The 17714-nt window shown below is 32.8% G+C and overlaps 2 pseudogenes; one reads left to right on the top strand and one right to left on the bottom strand.

The window, feature by feature from the left end:
• Positions 1-961: 961 nt before the first annotated feature.
• LOC121240966 lies at positions 962-8061 on the bottom strand (annotated as a pseudogene).
• A 6548-nt stretch (positions 8062-14609) lies between these two features.
• Positions 14610-16446, top strand: LOC121240968 (annotated as a pseudogene).
• Positions 16447-17714: the final 1268 nt, after the last annotated feature.

The following is a 17714-nucleotide window of genomic DNA, read 5'->3' as shown; positions in this document are numbered from 1 at the left end:
TGTATAATAAATCCCGTCACTTTATAAAAAATTACTAATTTGTATAAGTCTAAAATAGACAAGCCTCGCATAGTCTCTTTATGAAAAAGTGGACCTCATAATGAAAAAGTGTTAAAAAATCTAATCTTCATCTGTGGGATCCACTTTTTTATAAAGGGTCTGTGTAGGACTTTATCTATTTGATGCTTGTATATAGCATTACTCATTATTTATTAATATAAAGAATAATTTGCCGAGCTACTTTACAGAAGGTCTTATCTCTAAATAGTATCATTATGTTCAAATCGTCCACTCCTTTATAAAATAAATTGTACAAATAATTTTATTCTTTAGTCAATGTTGAGTACACCATTTATATCACTAAAAATATAATTATTTATTACTAATATTGTAATTTGAATGTCTTTATATCATACACTACTCACATGACATAATTTGATTTGTAAGATTTAAATTTTAGAATCTTACAAATTGAATGATGTATGTGTTGTAAAGGCATTCAAATAGAATTATTCATCACTTAAATAGTAAAATTTTATATGTAAGATTTAAATTTTAAAATTTATCTTTTAAATCAAATTATATCATGTAAGTACTTTACTAGGTATCCTCTACACACTGTGATACCAATTTGAGAATTTTTAAATGTATTTTCAATTAATTATTCTTAAATTAACAAATAATTTATTTATTATTCGAATGAGTTTTTATTCTATTTTGAATGATTCTTTGGTATTGGGCTAATAAATGTTAATATGATAAGTCCAATGTAATTGGACTATAAAATTCAGATTAATAATGTGTGGATTTACTTGTTATGAATAGTGATGGATCGAATCAAAGCCTTTTATTTTAACATATGAGTTTGCATAAGACCACCATTTTTTTTAAAGGAACAAGCTGATAAATATTAAAAAAGAAAGGGGGGAAAAAACAAAGATAGCACACAAGGTGGCAGCTTTAGGTCCCTCGGCTCTTACATCTTTCTTGCAGCAATCCAGGTGAAAGGAATGGAGGGTACTTTCTCGGCCAGTGCCAGAGCCCTCTCCTCAACCCTTTGCATTCTTTGAGCTAATCCACAGACAAAGTCCTGGGCTTCTCATCCTTCACTCGATAGTCCACTTAGTTTCTCCACATTCCATTTTGAAACCAAATGTTGGAGGATTTCTCTGTAGTCTCTTGCTGTGTAGACTCCAATCCGAGAGGCAACATTAGCAAAGTGAAAAAATAGATCGTCATGTTCACCATCATACATTAGCAGGCTGGCATTGATATTTTCCTCCTCATCATGTTGGCAAAGGCTACAACTGTTTCATCTGGATCAAGCTCAAAAAGTTTCTCAGCTATTTTGGTATAAGCAATTTCGTGGCGCTTCTCGTCTGAGGCAATTGTGCCACATATCTGGGCAAGTATTGGGTCCCCATGCTTCATGGCAAGCTTGGCTGTATTACCATGGGAGATAAATGTTGCTCTTTCTTGGAATGATGTGTAGATGGTTGAAAGGTAAGGATTTTTCCCTAGATCAACATCCTATACGAGATTATAAACATTAACAGTTTAACATTAACAGTTTATGGATTAGAACTCTTTTTTGAGAGAAATATATAGACGATATAGACAACTAAAATTAAATCTCAAAAAGTACGTTCAAAATCATGTTATGTTGCTTGTCTGATCAGTACCATTCCCGACCTAAGCAGATATTGTGTTGTCTTCTCGATCTGTCTCATGTCCACTCGTCCGGAAAGGAAGAGGTACTTGTTCAAAAGATCACCATGCCTATTTTCTTCAGCAGTCCATCCCTTTGCCCATATTGCCCAAGGTGTGTTGTCTACGCCTGTTGCATCGTGAAAAATTTTTGTGCCATTGATTTTTGCTTGGTAAGTTGGAAGGGCTTCTTCTGTGATCATATCGCCGACTAAGACAATAAAGTACTCGTCTGGAAGGTCCTTTGTTCGTTTCCTCAATTCATTGATTTGCTCTAAAAATCCATCTGAGGTAGGATCTGGTAAAAAGTCTTGTGGTTGCCAAGATTTGTTCAGAGGTTTTAGGAGAGTTACGATGTTATTTCTTGCCCATCCTTCCATGGACTTGAATATTTCAATCTTTTCCGGTGGCATGGTGCGGGCTAAGATAACACTTGCTTGGCTAGGAGAGCTTGGAGAATCTTTGTCCCGCCTAGCATGAAGCCATGCATGATAGAGAAAATTCAAGTTCATGTTGAATATAGTTGGATATAAAATTTCTTAGGTATGCATGTCATGCATCAGTTAATCATTATCATCTTATCATTATAAAGAAATGATACTTGCTATGCTATAATATGCAAGCTGCCTCAAACACTCCCTTTGAAAAATGTGAAAAAATTATAGACTCGTAAGAAAAAATCAATTTTTAATAGTGGATGTCATTAGTTTTCAAATAGATTGTATGAGATTTACATATTTTTTAGAACTATATCTAACAGTATCCTTCCCTTATATAGTATCAAATTATTAAAAGAAAATTAAAGAATGATAAATAATTTTTTTAATAATTTGATACTACTTTATTAGATGATGATAAAAGATAACAATTTAGAGGACTATGAATATCGCTTCTCGCCAACAATACTTCGCAAGAAGAACTCACCTAGATCTGGGGTGTAGGGTAGAAGTCATAGAAAACTTGGGAGATCTCTGAGCACTCATAGGTTGAAGAGCATGTAAAACTAGGGATTGAAAGGTGAAGCAATTGAGTTGTACATCCATGTCTTCTCTCTTAATTTATGCTAGCTTCAGCTTCTGAGCACTGAAGAATATTAATGAAGATCATCATGGAACTGTAAGTGCTTGAATGTAAAGGAATCAGGAAAAATTAAGTAAATATTTCTACAGGCAGATGAAATAAATCCAGAAAATGGAAAACAAGAGGCATGCGCATGCATATCAACATGATGAGATTCAACCATGCAAGTCTATACATTTATCAAAAGGTCATCCTTGTTTAACTCTAGCTGTTGATGATCCAACAAATGTTCTATGTTTCCTTAAAAAAAAAAAAAAAAAAAAATCCAATCATACATACCTTAATTAACTACTGATCTTCGGGATATGCTTCATGAGCATTTGCTCTAACGTCTTGACTTATTTTATAAGCCAGTCGGGGGAACTGTAGATTACACCATCAAAATAACCCGCACACGTACGCTTAGGATCAACCGTTTGAGTTGAGTTGAAATGATAAAATATTATTAAATATTTTATTTTTAATATTATTATTATTATAAAATTTAAAAAGTTTAAATTATTTATTATATTTTATATTAAAATTTAAAAAAATTATTAAGATAAGTTAAGATATATTTAAGAATCAAACGAAACCTACTCAATGTTCGTACTAGTGTACTACATTAGGCTAGCTTAATTATTAGAATTTTTCTTCACCTTTCTAAAAAAAAAAAAAAAAAAAATTGTTAGAATTACTACTCTTTTACTATTTATTTATTATTTTTTTATTTAATTTTTAATTTTTTGTAATGATTATTATAGTGATTATTAATAAAATTATATATATTTTTAATTTTTTTAATAATTAAAGATGTTAAAAAAATATTTAAAATAAAATAATAAAAAATAAATAAAATTATATATTTTTTTAATTTTTTTAATAATTAAAGATGTTAAAAAAATATTTAAAATAAAATAATAAAAAATAAATACATTATAAAAAATAAATAAATAATAAATAGATAATAATTATATCACTACTCAAAAAAGTATATGGGTAACTTACAAATCATTAATTTTTTATAATAAATATTCTCTGTTTTTCCACCCAAACGTCAATATGATATTAAATGATAATAAATATATGCTCAGACGAGTAGACAACACGGCAATCGATATTTTATCCATTGTACTTGTGCCGACGATCATGTGCCTGCAAGGATTTGGACGTTGTGACATGTAGAACCATGCGATTCGAATCACTCGGATTAGGATGGATAACCACAAATGATTATAAATCGCATTCTATAACTATAAATTCTATTAAATTCTTTTTAAAATTAATAATTCATAAATTTTATGATCACAAATTCTACCAAATTCTCATCAAAATTAAGATTCTCATAAATTTTATAACCACAAACTTCACTTAATTTTCCTCAAAATCAAAAACTTCACAAATTTAATAATCACAAACTCCACCAAATCTTCCTAAAAAAAACTATTGGATAGCAATAAGAAAAACAAATTAAAAAAAATAAATCCCTGATAGCATCATTAAATTTTTAGTAGCCAAACAATCAACATAGCCAACCACATACACAGACAGAAACCCATCGCAGAGTATCCTCAAAAAGTCACAATTGCAAACCATAAACAATCGATCAACAAAATTGGTTAGACAGCAATGAGAGAAACAATTTTTAAAAAAAAAAATCTGTGAAATTGATCATCACTTTCTCGACAGCAAAACAGTAAATACAACCAAAAATTCAACGCAGATCATTCACAAAAATCCACAATCTCAAGCCTAAATGAATGGATCCATCAAGAAAAACGGTTAGTTTCGCAATGAGAGAAATAAAGTAATTAAAAAAAACAGAGATAATGCATCATCACCTTCTCGGCAGCCAAACACTCAAGACAGCCAAAATAATACAGAGAAATTAATGGCAATGCAAGAAAAAATGAGAAATAATTTCCTCAAATAAAACCTAAAATCATAAATCTAAACGAGAGTAGAAAAAAATACAAATTAGTGAACACATTGCAAGCTTTCTCGATAGCTAAACAGTGAAAATATTGCCGATGTAGAGAGAGAGTTGAAGTCCTTCCTTCACATACTTATCTTGATTATGGTGTCGGGAGGAAGAAAAAGAAAAAGAGAAAATATTGAAAAAAATAGCATTTTTACGCATCAGATTTTTACACACTCATAATGTTAGGGTCCTTTACTCCTTTATCCTTTCCAGTCATGTTATGGCATTGCATTTTTATACATTCTCAAATTTTTACACATTTAATATCCTTCCTAGTCGTGTTATGGCCCTGCATTTCTTAAGAGATTATTTCCAAAATCATTGAAATGTTAAAGCTGTTTTCATTTCGTAATTCCTCTCTTGTTAAATCACCAATTGTGGAGCATTTTTCTCTCTTCTTGGGGTGGTTTTGATTTTCTCTGAATCTCTGTTGATAGGATTTATGAATCTGTCAAAGAATTAGGTCCCTTTTGCATCCAACATGACTTGATAATTGCCGGGACACGTAAAAAGTTTGGAGTTGACGTTCGTGGCTGTCACTCTATTCTTTTCTCTCGATGGTGTTGATCAAACTGGTTTGCTTTTTCTGTTCTTCCCTAGCCATGGCCGAAGCCACAGAGCATTGTACCTTTTTGTCTCTGTTTCGAGGGGTGCAGCGGTTTCTTCTAGAGTAAAAGGAAAACAAAAAAATAAATAAATCGCCAGTGTTCAAAATTAACGAGAAAACAAGCTAAACGTCAACGAAAGACTCCTTCGGATTAAGAAAAGAATATTTTGGTTCGGGAAGGCTCAAACTTTGGGATCATGCAGAGGAAAAAGTGGAAGACGAAATGGATAAACAAACTCCAAAAAGTAACATGCGTTCACGTAGACCCTTTGGATTGGTAAAAAAGTGGTTCTACTGATAAATAATATATTTTTTAACATTTTTTCATTGTGAGTTCCACTTATTATTAATGTAAAGAGTAATTTGCCGAGCTAATTTACAGAAGGTTTTATCTCTAAATAGTATAATTATGTTCAAATCTTCCACTACTGTACAAATAAATTGTACAAATAATTTTAATCTTTAGTCAATCTAGACACTATTTATATCATACACTAATCACATGATATAATTTAATTTGTAAAATTTAAATTTTAAAATATTACAAATAAAATTATGTCACGTGAATAGTATACATAGTGTAAAAATCTTCAAAAAGAATTATTCAATCACTTAAATAGTAAAATTTTATATGTAATATTTAAATTTTAAAATCACCACATCAGTTTCTTCTAAAGTAGAAGGAAAAAAAAAATCGCCACATCAGTTTCCCTTTTGATCCCTTTTATCTCTATCATTTTTCTTTTATTTTAAAGGAGCAAAATAAATATTAAAAAATAAAGGAAAAAACAAAGACTCCCTTTCATCTCTATCAGTTTCCTTTTTTTTTTTTTTTTTTTTTTAGGTAACAAGATAAATATTAAAAAAGAAAGAAAGAAAGAAAAAAAAAAAAAAAAAAAAGACAGCACAGACGGTGGCAGCTTTAGGCCCCTAGGCTCTTACATCTGCCTAGAAGCAATCCAGGTGAAAGGAATGGAGGGTGCTTTCTCAGCCAGTGCCAGAGCTCTCTCCTCAACCCTTTGCATTCTTTGAGCTAATCCACAGACGAAGTCTTGGGCTTCTCGTCCTTCACTCGACAATCCACTTAGCTTCTCTACATTCCATTTAGCAACCAAATGTTGTAGAATTTCTCTATAGTCTCTTGCTGTGTAGACTCCAATCCGAGAGGCAACATTAGCAAAGTGAGAAAATAGGTTGTCGTGTTCACCATCATACATTAAGCGGGCTGGCATTGATATTTTCCTCCTCATCATGTCGGCAAAGGCCACAACTGTTTCATCTGGGTCAAGCTCGAAAAGTTTCTCAACTATTTTGGTATAAGCAATTTCATGGCGCTTCTCGTCTGAGGCAATTGTGCCACATATCTGGGCAAGTATTGAGTCCCCATGCTTCAAGGCAAGCTTGGCTGTGTTACCATGGGAGATAAATGTTGCTCTTTCTTGGAACGATGTGTAGATGGTTAAAAGGTAGGGATTTTCCCCTAGACCGGCATCCTATACAAGATTATAAACATTAATAGTTTATGGAGTACAACTCCTTTTTAAGAGACATATATGGACGATATAGACAACTAAAATATTGAAAGCTAAAAAAGTATGTTAAAAATCATGTTATGTTGCATGTCTGATCAGTACCATTCCTGACCCAAGCAGATATTGTGTTGTCTTCTCGATCTGTCTCATGTCCACTCGTCCGGAAAGGAAGAGATACTTGTTCAACAGATCACCATGCCTATTTTCTTCAGCAGTCCATCCCCTTGCCCATATTGCCCAAGGTGTGTTGTCTACGCCTGTTACATCGTGATAAATTTCTGTGCCATTGATTTTTGCATGGTAAGTTGGAAGGGCTTCTTCTGTGATCATATCGCCGGCTAAGACAATCAAGTACTCGTCCGGAATGTCCTTTGTTCGTTTCCTCAATTCAATGATTTGCTCCAAAAATCCTTCTGAGGTAGGATCTGGCAAAAAGTCTTGTGGTTGCCAAGATTTGTTCACAGGTTTTAGGAGAGTTACGATGTTATTTCTAGCCCATCCTTCCATGGACTTGAATATTTCGATCTTTTCCGGTGGCATGGTGCGAGCTAAGATAACATGATTTGCTTGGCTAGGAGAGCTTGGAGAATCTTTGCCCTGCCTAGAATGAAGCCATGCATGATAGAGAAAATTCAAGTTCATGTTGAAAATAATTAGATAATTTCTTAAGTATGTTATGCATCATTATCATCTTATGACTATAAAGAAATGATACTTGCAATCCTATATTATGCAAGAATCGCATATTTCTTTTAAAAAAAATAGATAAATTATAAACTCCCAAGAAAAAATCAATTTTTAATAATAGATGTCATTAGTTTTCAAATAGATAATGCAGAATTTGCATACTTCCTATATCTATCGTTACTTTTCCCTTTCCTTATATAGCATCAAAATATTAAAAGAAAAATAAAGAGTGATAAATAACTTTTTAATAATTTGAAACTACTAATTTATTAGATGATGATAAAAGATAACAATTAAGATGATGATGAATATCACTTCTCGCTCTTCGCAAGAAGGACTCACCTAGATCTGGAGTGTAGGGTAGAAGTCATAGAAAACTTGGGAGATCTCTGAGCACTCATAGGTGGAAGAGCATGTGAAACTAGGGATTGAAAGGTACTGAAGCAATTGAGTTTTATATCCATGTCTTCTCTCTTAATTTATGCTTCAGCTTCTGAGCACTGAAGAACAATCAAGATCATCGTGGAACTGTAAGTGCTTGAAGGTAAAGGAATCAGGAAAAACTAAGTAAATATTTGTACAAGCAGATGAAATAAATCCAGAAAATGGAAAACAAGAGGCATGCGCATGCATATCAACATGATGAGATTCAACCATGCAAGTCTATAAATTTATCAAAAGGTTCATCCATGTTTAACTCTAGCTGTTGATGATCCAACAAATGTTCTATGTTTCCTTAAAAAAAAAAAAAAAAAATCCAATCATACATACCTTAATTAGCTACTGATCTTCGGGATATGCTTCATGAGCATTTGCTCTAACGTCTTTAATTATTTTATAAGCCATTCGGGGGAACTGTAGATTACACCGTCAAAATAACCCGTGTACTTACGCTTATAATAGATAGGAAGTAACCTATCACTACCCAAAAAAGAATATGGGTAACTTACAAATCATTATTTTCTTATAATAAATATTCTGTCTTTTTCACGAAACATCAATATGATATTAAATGATAATAAATATATACTCAGACGAGCAGGCATCACGGCAATCGATATGTTCTCAATGGTACTTGTATGCCGACGATCACGTGCCTGCAGGGATTTGGACGTTGTGACATGGAGGACCATGCGATTCGAATCACTCGGAATCTCCTGTTAGAAAATTTTTTCTTATAAATTATTATCCAACATTTCAAACTCTATACTTTATGAAAAGCACTTTATATAATACAAAAAATATTCTATATCTTATAAAAAAAATTATAAACGTAAAATATAAGAGTGAATATAATAACTAATACATAATAAATTTCATCTCCAATCTATCTTATAGAAATTAACAAAAAATTAACTTGGAAGTACAAAATTATTTGAGGTTGGTTTGGACATTTTTGAATAGGTCTATTCATCCGATTGAGTTTTTTTTTGGCTCGATCCGAAATCCAGATAATCGAATTCTGGTTACAAGTTTCAATCCGGAACAAACCCGAGCTAGTACTCACATAAAAAAATCTGGATAAACTCAATCCGGACACCGGGTTTTAAATCCGAAATCTGATCCCTCTCTCACTCTCGGTTTCTTATATTTTTACGATCTGATGAGCTCACATGCATGTTCTTTTGCCATTGTTATTGGAACAATATGTGCAGGGATGTATTTACTCCGTTAGTATGACTCTCGCACGGGAGCATTATCCCGTTCTCACCGCCATCGAAGTACCAGAAGGCAAAAATCCCCCATTACAACTGTGCAGTACATGCTAATTCCCTGCCATCAAATGAAAAGAAAAATCTCTGTTGATTCTTGCTGATATTGTGATTTTGTTGTAACATGTAGTTGCTGGAAGTGAGGATTCGAATGTATACTTCTATGATTTAACTCGGCCGACGAATACATGTGTAAACAATTCGGTTACGTACATGAGGTCCATCTTATTTTCCATTAATTGGTTTTAATCATATACTGCATCTATCGATCTGGTTTCAGCCTGACCCAACTACTGTGACTGCAGGGTCATCTCTTTCCAGTTATATGTTGTTTGTAAGGTAATACGTGCTTTTCATATAAACAGTATAATATTATTTTATAAATAATTTTATTTTACAAGATTAAATAAATAGATTTTAAATGTTGCATCAACATTTTTTTTATGAAAAATATTCTAACATGTAAGTTTTGATTATAAAAAATCGGGTACAAACCGGAACCCGGATTCTGAGTTTTTAAAAATCGTTTTTTATCAAGGTTCTGGCCCGGTTTTGAAATTCGGCCATCTGAATATACTTGAGTTTCCAGACTGGGAGCTAGATGAATAGTTTAATTAATATTTTCGGATGGTAAATTAATGGTGGTACATCATTATCATGTATTTCTACAAGAAAAGCTAGCCTTGCAACATGCATTCATGCATAATGCATTGCTTCGAGAAGAACCAAACGGCTCAACAACTCCCACCATATGATCATCTTGGAATCGTATGCATGCATGGCTGCATGCAAGCGGACGTTAATGCCCATATTTCTTGCCCACTTTTGTGCATTCATGCGGTGAGTATTCAATTAACCAGCTGCATGCTTGCCTCAACCGTATCATGAAGTACTTCAATGCAACTAACATGACCAATTAAACCTTGAGTGCACATCATGTATTAATCTATCCTTTTAATTAGGCGAACCCTCTTAACAAGATTTTGTTGACTTATAATGAGGCAATACCAACAATTCCAACATTATATCCTACTGTCCATCTAAGATTTGGATTCTTTAGGTTTTTTAATCCAAATCTTAGGGTTCCAAATGAGAGATAAATACATAAAGTGGATTTCATAACATTTAAAATTATCCGATATTATAAGAGAATCTGAATCCATATAAAAAACACAATTAATTAAATGAGAACTCTTTTTAAACTTAATAATAATCTAACTTATTTATCAAACTTTATTGAATAATATTTTATAGGCTATGAAATTATCCAAGTACGCATGCATGTATTGTAATACAAGGTTCTACCAATTCAATCAACAAATTAGTTAGTTGCCAATAATGCCATAATTAGATTATCAATAAAAAACATAAAACAAATAAATTGTGTAACACCAAACTTGGTTACAAAGGGAAATCCTTTGAAGAACTATTCAAAGGTAAACTCTACATGGCAGCCAAACTAAAAGAAAAAAAAATCAATTTTATTCATTTGAAAATTATGTACAAGTAAATCTTAATTACAAAATCTTTGCTAATTAACTCTCTTACTTGACCCGATAAAAGACTTGCTTGCGGCCTCTTCTACAATAGCAGTTAGAACCTCTGACGATCTTCAAATATTGACTTCTCTACTAGAACTCCAGTAGCTAAGCTCGATCAGTCAATCTCCAATATGGAGCACGAACACACTCGAAGAGAGAGAAAGAGAGAGAGCACTAGAAAATTCTCTCACACTCAAGTACTCGGACCACTCTCCAAATGTCTCCAAGTCCAAAATTAATCAGAAGTATTCATCAAGTTGAAATCCTCATCATAAATAATTTGGTCAGAGTTTTAACTGTAATAGGACTCTACTGATGGAATGAGTTTGTTAAGAGTTTGAGTTATTGGAGGATTCTGCTGACGAAAGGACTATGCTGCAAAAAACTCTGTTGATGCAGCTGTTGACACTGGCGCTAAGTCTTCTCTCTGGCTCGAGGCTTCGCACGATTGTTTCAGATTGCCGTCTCGTCCATTCGCCGATGCTAGTGAGTTTCTCTTTCACTATTTTAGATTCCACCGATCTCTCTATCTCTCTCTCTAATTGCCGCTCGGTTTCCTAGGTATAATATCGTGTTCATAGAACCAAATGATTGCATTTTATTTTAAAGTACTTACCCTTGAGTCCATAGAACCGAATGACTGCATTTCATATAGAGTCCATGTAGATGAAATTCTTATCTCTGTACTTAAGCTCCAAAAGAGAGAGAGAAAAGAAAAGTCATTAAATGTGGCTTTTAGTTTCAGCACATGGCCCTTTGTTTGACAATGAAACTGCTGCGATATTTATCACCTGCATGCTCAACCACTACCAGACTTAGATCAAAGAGTTCATCACAATTTCTCAAAAAAGTTCAGACTAATTTTGGTGTTCACGACAAAAGTTTACTGCAAGTTTATTAATATTGCAATTGAAGATTATCTTCCACCTAATGCTTTCTCAACCAACTTGCATTTATATTTTTGTGATGATAGAAGTTGGCCCAAATTAATGTCCTAAAGTATTGCAAATTGGCCGGTGTCAATCCCATCAAGGCATGCATAGCTAGCTATCTAGCTAACCACTCCTCTCCATCTGTGAGGTCTTGTTATTGCATAAATAAAAGTAGCTTGCAGTACTTTGAGTCTCTCCCAATTAATTAGGTCGGTTTTATGCCCAATAAAAACTCTAAAGTTCAAAAGTATTGCAACTTAAAAGTCAATTTTACAATCCGTCCCTACTTGTTATGAGAATCATTTCAATTATAAAACAAGAAAATAATAATACTATCCACCCAACTATATATAATGATGAAGTCTGTACTTTGAACTTCTCTTCTATATATCTCTCTTATAGTTTATCTTACTAATGAAATTTGCTACTCAGCTTGCATACATCCATGTAGACATTTGGTGTCTACATAACGCTTCTTTTTACACTACGTACTCCGGGAATCCCTTTTTTCAGGAGATCATGCGAGTGAAGTAGACACGAAAATTTTCCAGAATTTGGACATGTTATCTAATTTAGTCTCTATATCTTCTCGTCTGCAATACATATAATATGAATGTATAGCCAGGAATTCCGGGGAAAGATAGAATAAAGTTTACTCCTCTCTGATCTCTCTCTCTCTTTTTATTTATTTCTGCTTATAAATTTCTTATGATTACAAGGACTAGTCAATCAGAGTATATAGCAACTAATGCACTGCATGATTACAAAAATATCATAGTTTGAGGATCCCAATAACAACAAAGTAATTAAGATGATCATGTCAGCCATATTTAATGCAGTGCATGCTTGCCCCCACCATGAAAATATCTTCTATATATTTTACCTGGAAGGGCTGGTGCTCTTTCTATATATATATATATATATATATATATATATATATATAAATTGATCATGTCACATATAATTAAAGGTGATCGATCTAGAATCACATGGCAAGTTGGCAACAGCCTCAACTATTGTTGAGCTTAATGAAGTGGTTCCCATCTCACTCTAGTAATCATTGCCTTTTTAGCCTTAATTTGAACCTTCGCCCTTTGCCTCCAAGGGCCTTTAGTTTGATCTCCAAATTCCCTCTTCATGCATTTACTTCCTCTCTCTTCCTCTCCCTCCTCTTCTTCTTAATATTTCTCCAATATTAATTTTTCTCAGACTGATCATTTTAGTTTTTACAATAATATTTCAATATGTACTCGTTTTTATAGTGAACTTCAGCTTTATACTAATTTATAATTTCATGAAAATGATATGTATCATACTAGTCTTCTTAATTAATTAGTTATTTTAATTTTAAAACCATAATTAGTTATTTTAATTTTAAAACCAGACTTACGTACGTACCTTAATTCTCATAAACATTAAAGGATGAAAATTAATTGAAAAAACACACACACATATATATATATATATATATGCTATATAACCTACCTAGTAATTAGATAACTAAATTTTTTGGGTGGGTTTGAGGCTCATCATGAATTAATGACCTATTTTTCTTTCCATTTGTTAATTATTGATTATTCAGTCATATATATCTAAATGGCTGGAGTTAGCTATAGAAATTAATGTCTTTGATGTTGACGTTGAAATATTATATATATTGATTATATATATTATGATCTAGAATTGTGGGTACCGACAATATTGGTGGCATACATGCATGCATGAGAAGATCGATTGAGTCAACGCATGCATTTATTGTCTTTCACCAGGTAGTTGAGGATGTTCTGCATGAATTGCCGGTTTAATTTCTGCATATATACATAGAAAATGCTATTGAAGTAGCTAGATTATAATGTGGTTGAGAACAAAACTTCTTGCCAAAAAAACTGTTTCTAATTCAACTGCACATGGAATAATAAAAGGGGGAAATTAAAAAGGCATTGAAGTTAATTAAAAAGACAAGAGGAAGAGGAAGAAGAAGAAGAAGATTTATAAGTAGCATTACAATGGAAGAATGGATATATATCTGCAGTGTTGGAAACAAACTCATATATATATATATATATATATATGAACATGTGAACTAGATTTGATTGCAGGGTATTTAGGAACAGGTGAACCAGATTTAATTGCTGAGAATTCTTTCTTGTCTTATAAATTAGGAACGACTTGAGGGAAATTTCTAATCATCTGGTTTTATGACAAGAGAGTTGGTGAGAATCAGGATACTAGAGTAATACTGGAGATTTTTTTGAAGAGTTTTCAGGTATCCAGTGAAAATTAAAGGAGAAATATGAAGAGACTATTTTAAACAGATCTGTTAAATTAGAACGGTTAGATTCTATATAAAACAGATTGGTTACAACATGACATACATATATAATATATATATATATATATATGATTGGAGTTACCTACTTTACTACATACATACATACATACATATTTAATAATTAATCATTTAAATGTTAATGATCCATTCATCTCCAATACATCATGAGCAGCTTAGATCTAATTGCACCAGTAAAAAGATGAGTTGATCAGTAGTTACAACCATGATCATTAATAATGGATAGCTAAAACTTCCACAACTTTTATATATGTTAATAATTACAAACTTCATGGACAATTAAAAGTATATGAATTTCATTAGTGGGGTTAATCTTTTTGGTTCCTTTTAATTTTTGAAGAAAAAGTACAGAATAAACCTTTTTTTCACATTAATCAAGATTATCATGATCAAATAAGGTTGAATCTTTGCCAAAAGCACATAATAAACCTTTTTATTGTGAAATCTCATGGATTGCGTGACATTATGAATTAGCCAAAACCACTTTTTTCGGGATCAACAATATCATCTTTGTGATTTTGAAGTTTCCTTACGTTGATATTCTATATATATCGATTGTTTGCGATGATATAGTGGGTAGAGGGTTAACGGTAGTTTATTGTTTGGAAGAGTTTGGAGCTTGGTTTTTAGTCCAACAAAAATCATCCAAAATGAATACCCAGCACTTCTTTCCACCATACTCCTTGTGCAAATCAAGAAGTGAGATTTCATTTTCATCAAATCCTCCAGCAGGAGAAGATCGTATTGTTATGGGCAATCAACACAAGCTTACTCGTGCTCTACCTTCTTCGTCCTTGACAAGTGGTTCTCTTTCTTAAGAAGAGTATTCCACTACCAGAATGGATCAAGATCCGATCTTGGCTCTAATCCTTTCAATTCAAGCACTTGGATGTTGATGGAGTTTATAGCTTTGGTGGTTCAAATAAGCATCACAACATTTACTATAGCCATTTCCAAGAAGGAGAAGCCTGTTTGGCCAATGAGAATATGGATTGTTGGTTATAATATTGGCTCGTGTGTTCTTAGTCTACTGCTACTCAACGGCCGCTACCGGCATCATCTCAATCATGGAGATGGTTTCTGCCTTTCTGATGTGGAACAACAGAGGGGTAGTGAAGAATCCAGGTATGCTAGCTTTACATACAGTTCGCCCCTCCACCTTCTATGATTCATTTATATTTTTCTCTTAAACAAAATTATCGGTTTCCATGCGTTATACTAATAGTGACAGCTCGTCTGTTGGGATCATTACAAAGATTTGTGAGCTAGTTATAAAACATCTTGCAATTGTTATTGAGGATAAGTCTTTGATTTTGTTCTTTGGGTGGACTTATTGAGGAATTATGCAAACAATTTAGTAGTGATGAACCCTTAGTGATATGATTAAAAGCCTCAGGTTATAACAAATAACTTCAAATCAATTCGATAATGGTTGGTGGTCACTATATTTTGTACTAGTCCACCTTAGAGTTTTAATCATATTGGCAGCTATATTTAAATGATAACAAGATAAAAACATATGAATTGCTTGCTTTTAATTTTTTTCATACACAAACAAGTTTCTATAAATTTAGTTGAAGTGGTACAGAGAGTTTTGACAACTCAAGAGCTTTTCGAAGCCTTTTAATCGATTGCTACAATGGATATAGGATCTCACATCTAATGAACAAATGTTGAACTTCACTAGAATTGTTCTTTGCAATATGGTTTGTGATGGGTAATGTTTGGGTATTCAACTCTCGATTTGGGCCCTTTCATTGAGCCCCAAAACTGCACATGCTCTGTATCTCCCTACTGGCTTGAAATACAATCTGCTACTCATTTCCATTCCTACTATTTTTGCTGGTATGTTGTTGTGTGCCACTGATTAGCAGCCTTGTCAGATACAACATGAACACGGGGTCAACTGATAGAGGAGCATCCGACAATCAAATTTCCCAGCTTCCTAGTTGGAGGTACAAAGAAGTCGACACTAAGTTAGAGGCTTGCACTGATACTTACTGCAATCTCGATCTTGCAAATGATGATCTAGTAAGTCTTATTTCAACTCACACTTACAGATAAGCTAATATCTTTCATAGAACAGAACAAATTTAGTAGATTCTAAGTCAAAAGAAAATATTGGCATGTTGAAGGATGAAGTGCTGGTGAGATTGTTGTGTTTTCTTTGTGTTTGTGGTGGGAATGATAGGAATGCTGCATTTGCCTAGCCAATTACAAGGATAGGGAAGAATTGAGGTAGTTGCCATGTTCCCATGTCTTCCACCTCAAGTGTGTGGATTAATGGCTTCAAATTATATCTTGTTGTCCTCTTTGTAAACAAGAACTAGATAGGTAGAAAGCAACATCATCACCTCAAGTTTTTTTAATGCTGAACTTCACTATATATATATATATATTTTATTTATTTTTTTGGGAAACACTTTTTGTGTGGGGTAGTACATATGTTTTGAAGGGCTTCCATTGATTTGGAGTTGCTTACAAGACGGTCTTCACCTGTTGCTTTCACTTTTGTCATGTTAAGTTTAAGTGGTGTTAAAGATTTTGATCTGTAAGGCCTTAACAAACACTTCCCATTATGTTCCTTCTTCTGCCTCAGGATGCTTGGTATGGTTTTAAGGTCAGAAAATTGCATAAATGGATTAGATTTGTTTGCATTTATGCTTTACAAAGGGATTGTATTAACATAGATAATGTGGACAGATATTGTCCGGTGTTCCATGGTACAAAAAATGCCTCCTTCATCAGAAATCTCTTGGTTCCCTAATGGTCATTATTCTCATAAGGACTGTGCAATATTATCTCTCTAAGCTGAGGGTAAACTTCACTAATCCATATTGCTAATTTGCTTATGTTTTATATTTGTGATGACTTTGATGCAATTGCTAGACATGAATTGTTTTAACTTAATTGCTTTAACATGGTTATTTCTATCTAATACATGCACCTAGAGGCTGAGACAGGATGTGTTACCCTTCTTTTGGTGATTAGATGAGTTACCCAATTAACTACATTATAGATGGTTATATTAAAAAATTCGTGTATACATGCACCTATGCTTACACATTATAGATAAAAGACAGGAAAAAAAACCTAGTAGACAAGTTAATTGAAAACTCAATATCTCACAACATTAGTTCAAAATTTGTTTCACTTAATGTTTTTCTTTATGCATTTTACATAAAAATAAAATGTTATATTAATTTAATTTTCTTAGGAATCATATATATTTAATGCAATCATATATTTAATGTTGTTTCACTTAATGTAATCAGCTTGCTTGTACCTTTATTTAATGCAACCATTATAGCATTAATAAAGTGAATGTACATTGTGGAAATGATGAATGTACATGAAAATGTTGGAAATGATGAATGTACATTGTGGTTGACTTTGAGAACTAAAGAAAAATATATATGTTTACTACAGTTGACATAAATGAAGAAGACAGTTATGAGATGAAGGCAATTTTGAGATCATGAAGAAGGCCAGCAGCTTCCAAAGGATGATCAAGGCTTGCTTAGGAAACTCTAGTTACCCTATATTGAAAATGAGAGGACACCTGTAAAACAATATTGATATATTGTGGGGTGTTAAGTAGTACTT

This window comes from Juglans microcarpa x Juglans regia, chromosome 7S, assembly GCF_004785595.1.
Source record: "Juglans microcarpa x Juglans regia isolate MS1-56 chromosome 7S, Jm3101_v1.0, whole genome shotgun sequence".
Lineage (NCBI taxonomy): Eukaryota > Viridiplantae > Streptophyta > Magnoliopsida > Fagales > Juglandaceae > Juglans > Juglans microcarpa x Juglans regia.
This window is presented reverse-complemented; position numbering and strand designations above follow the sequence as displayed.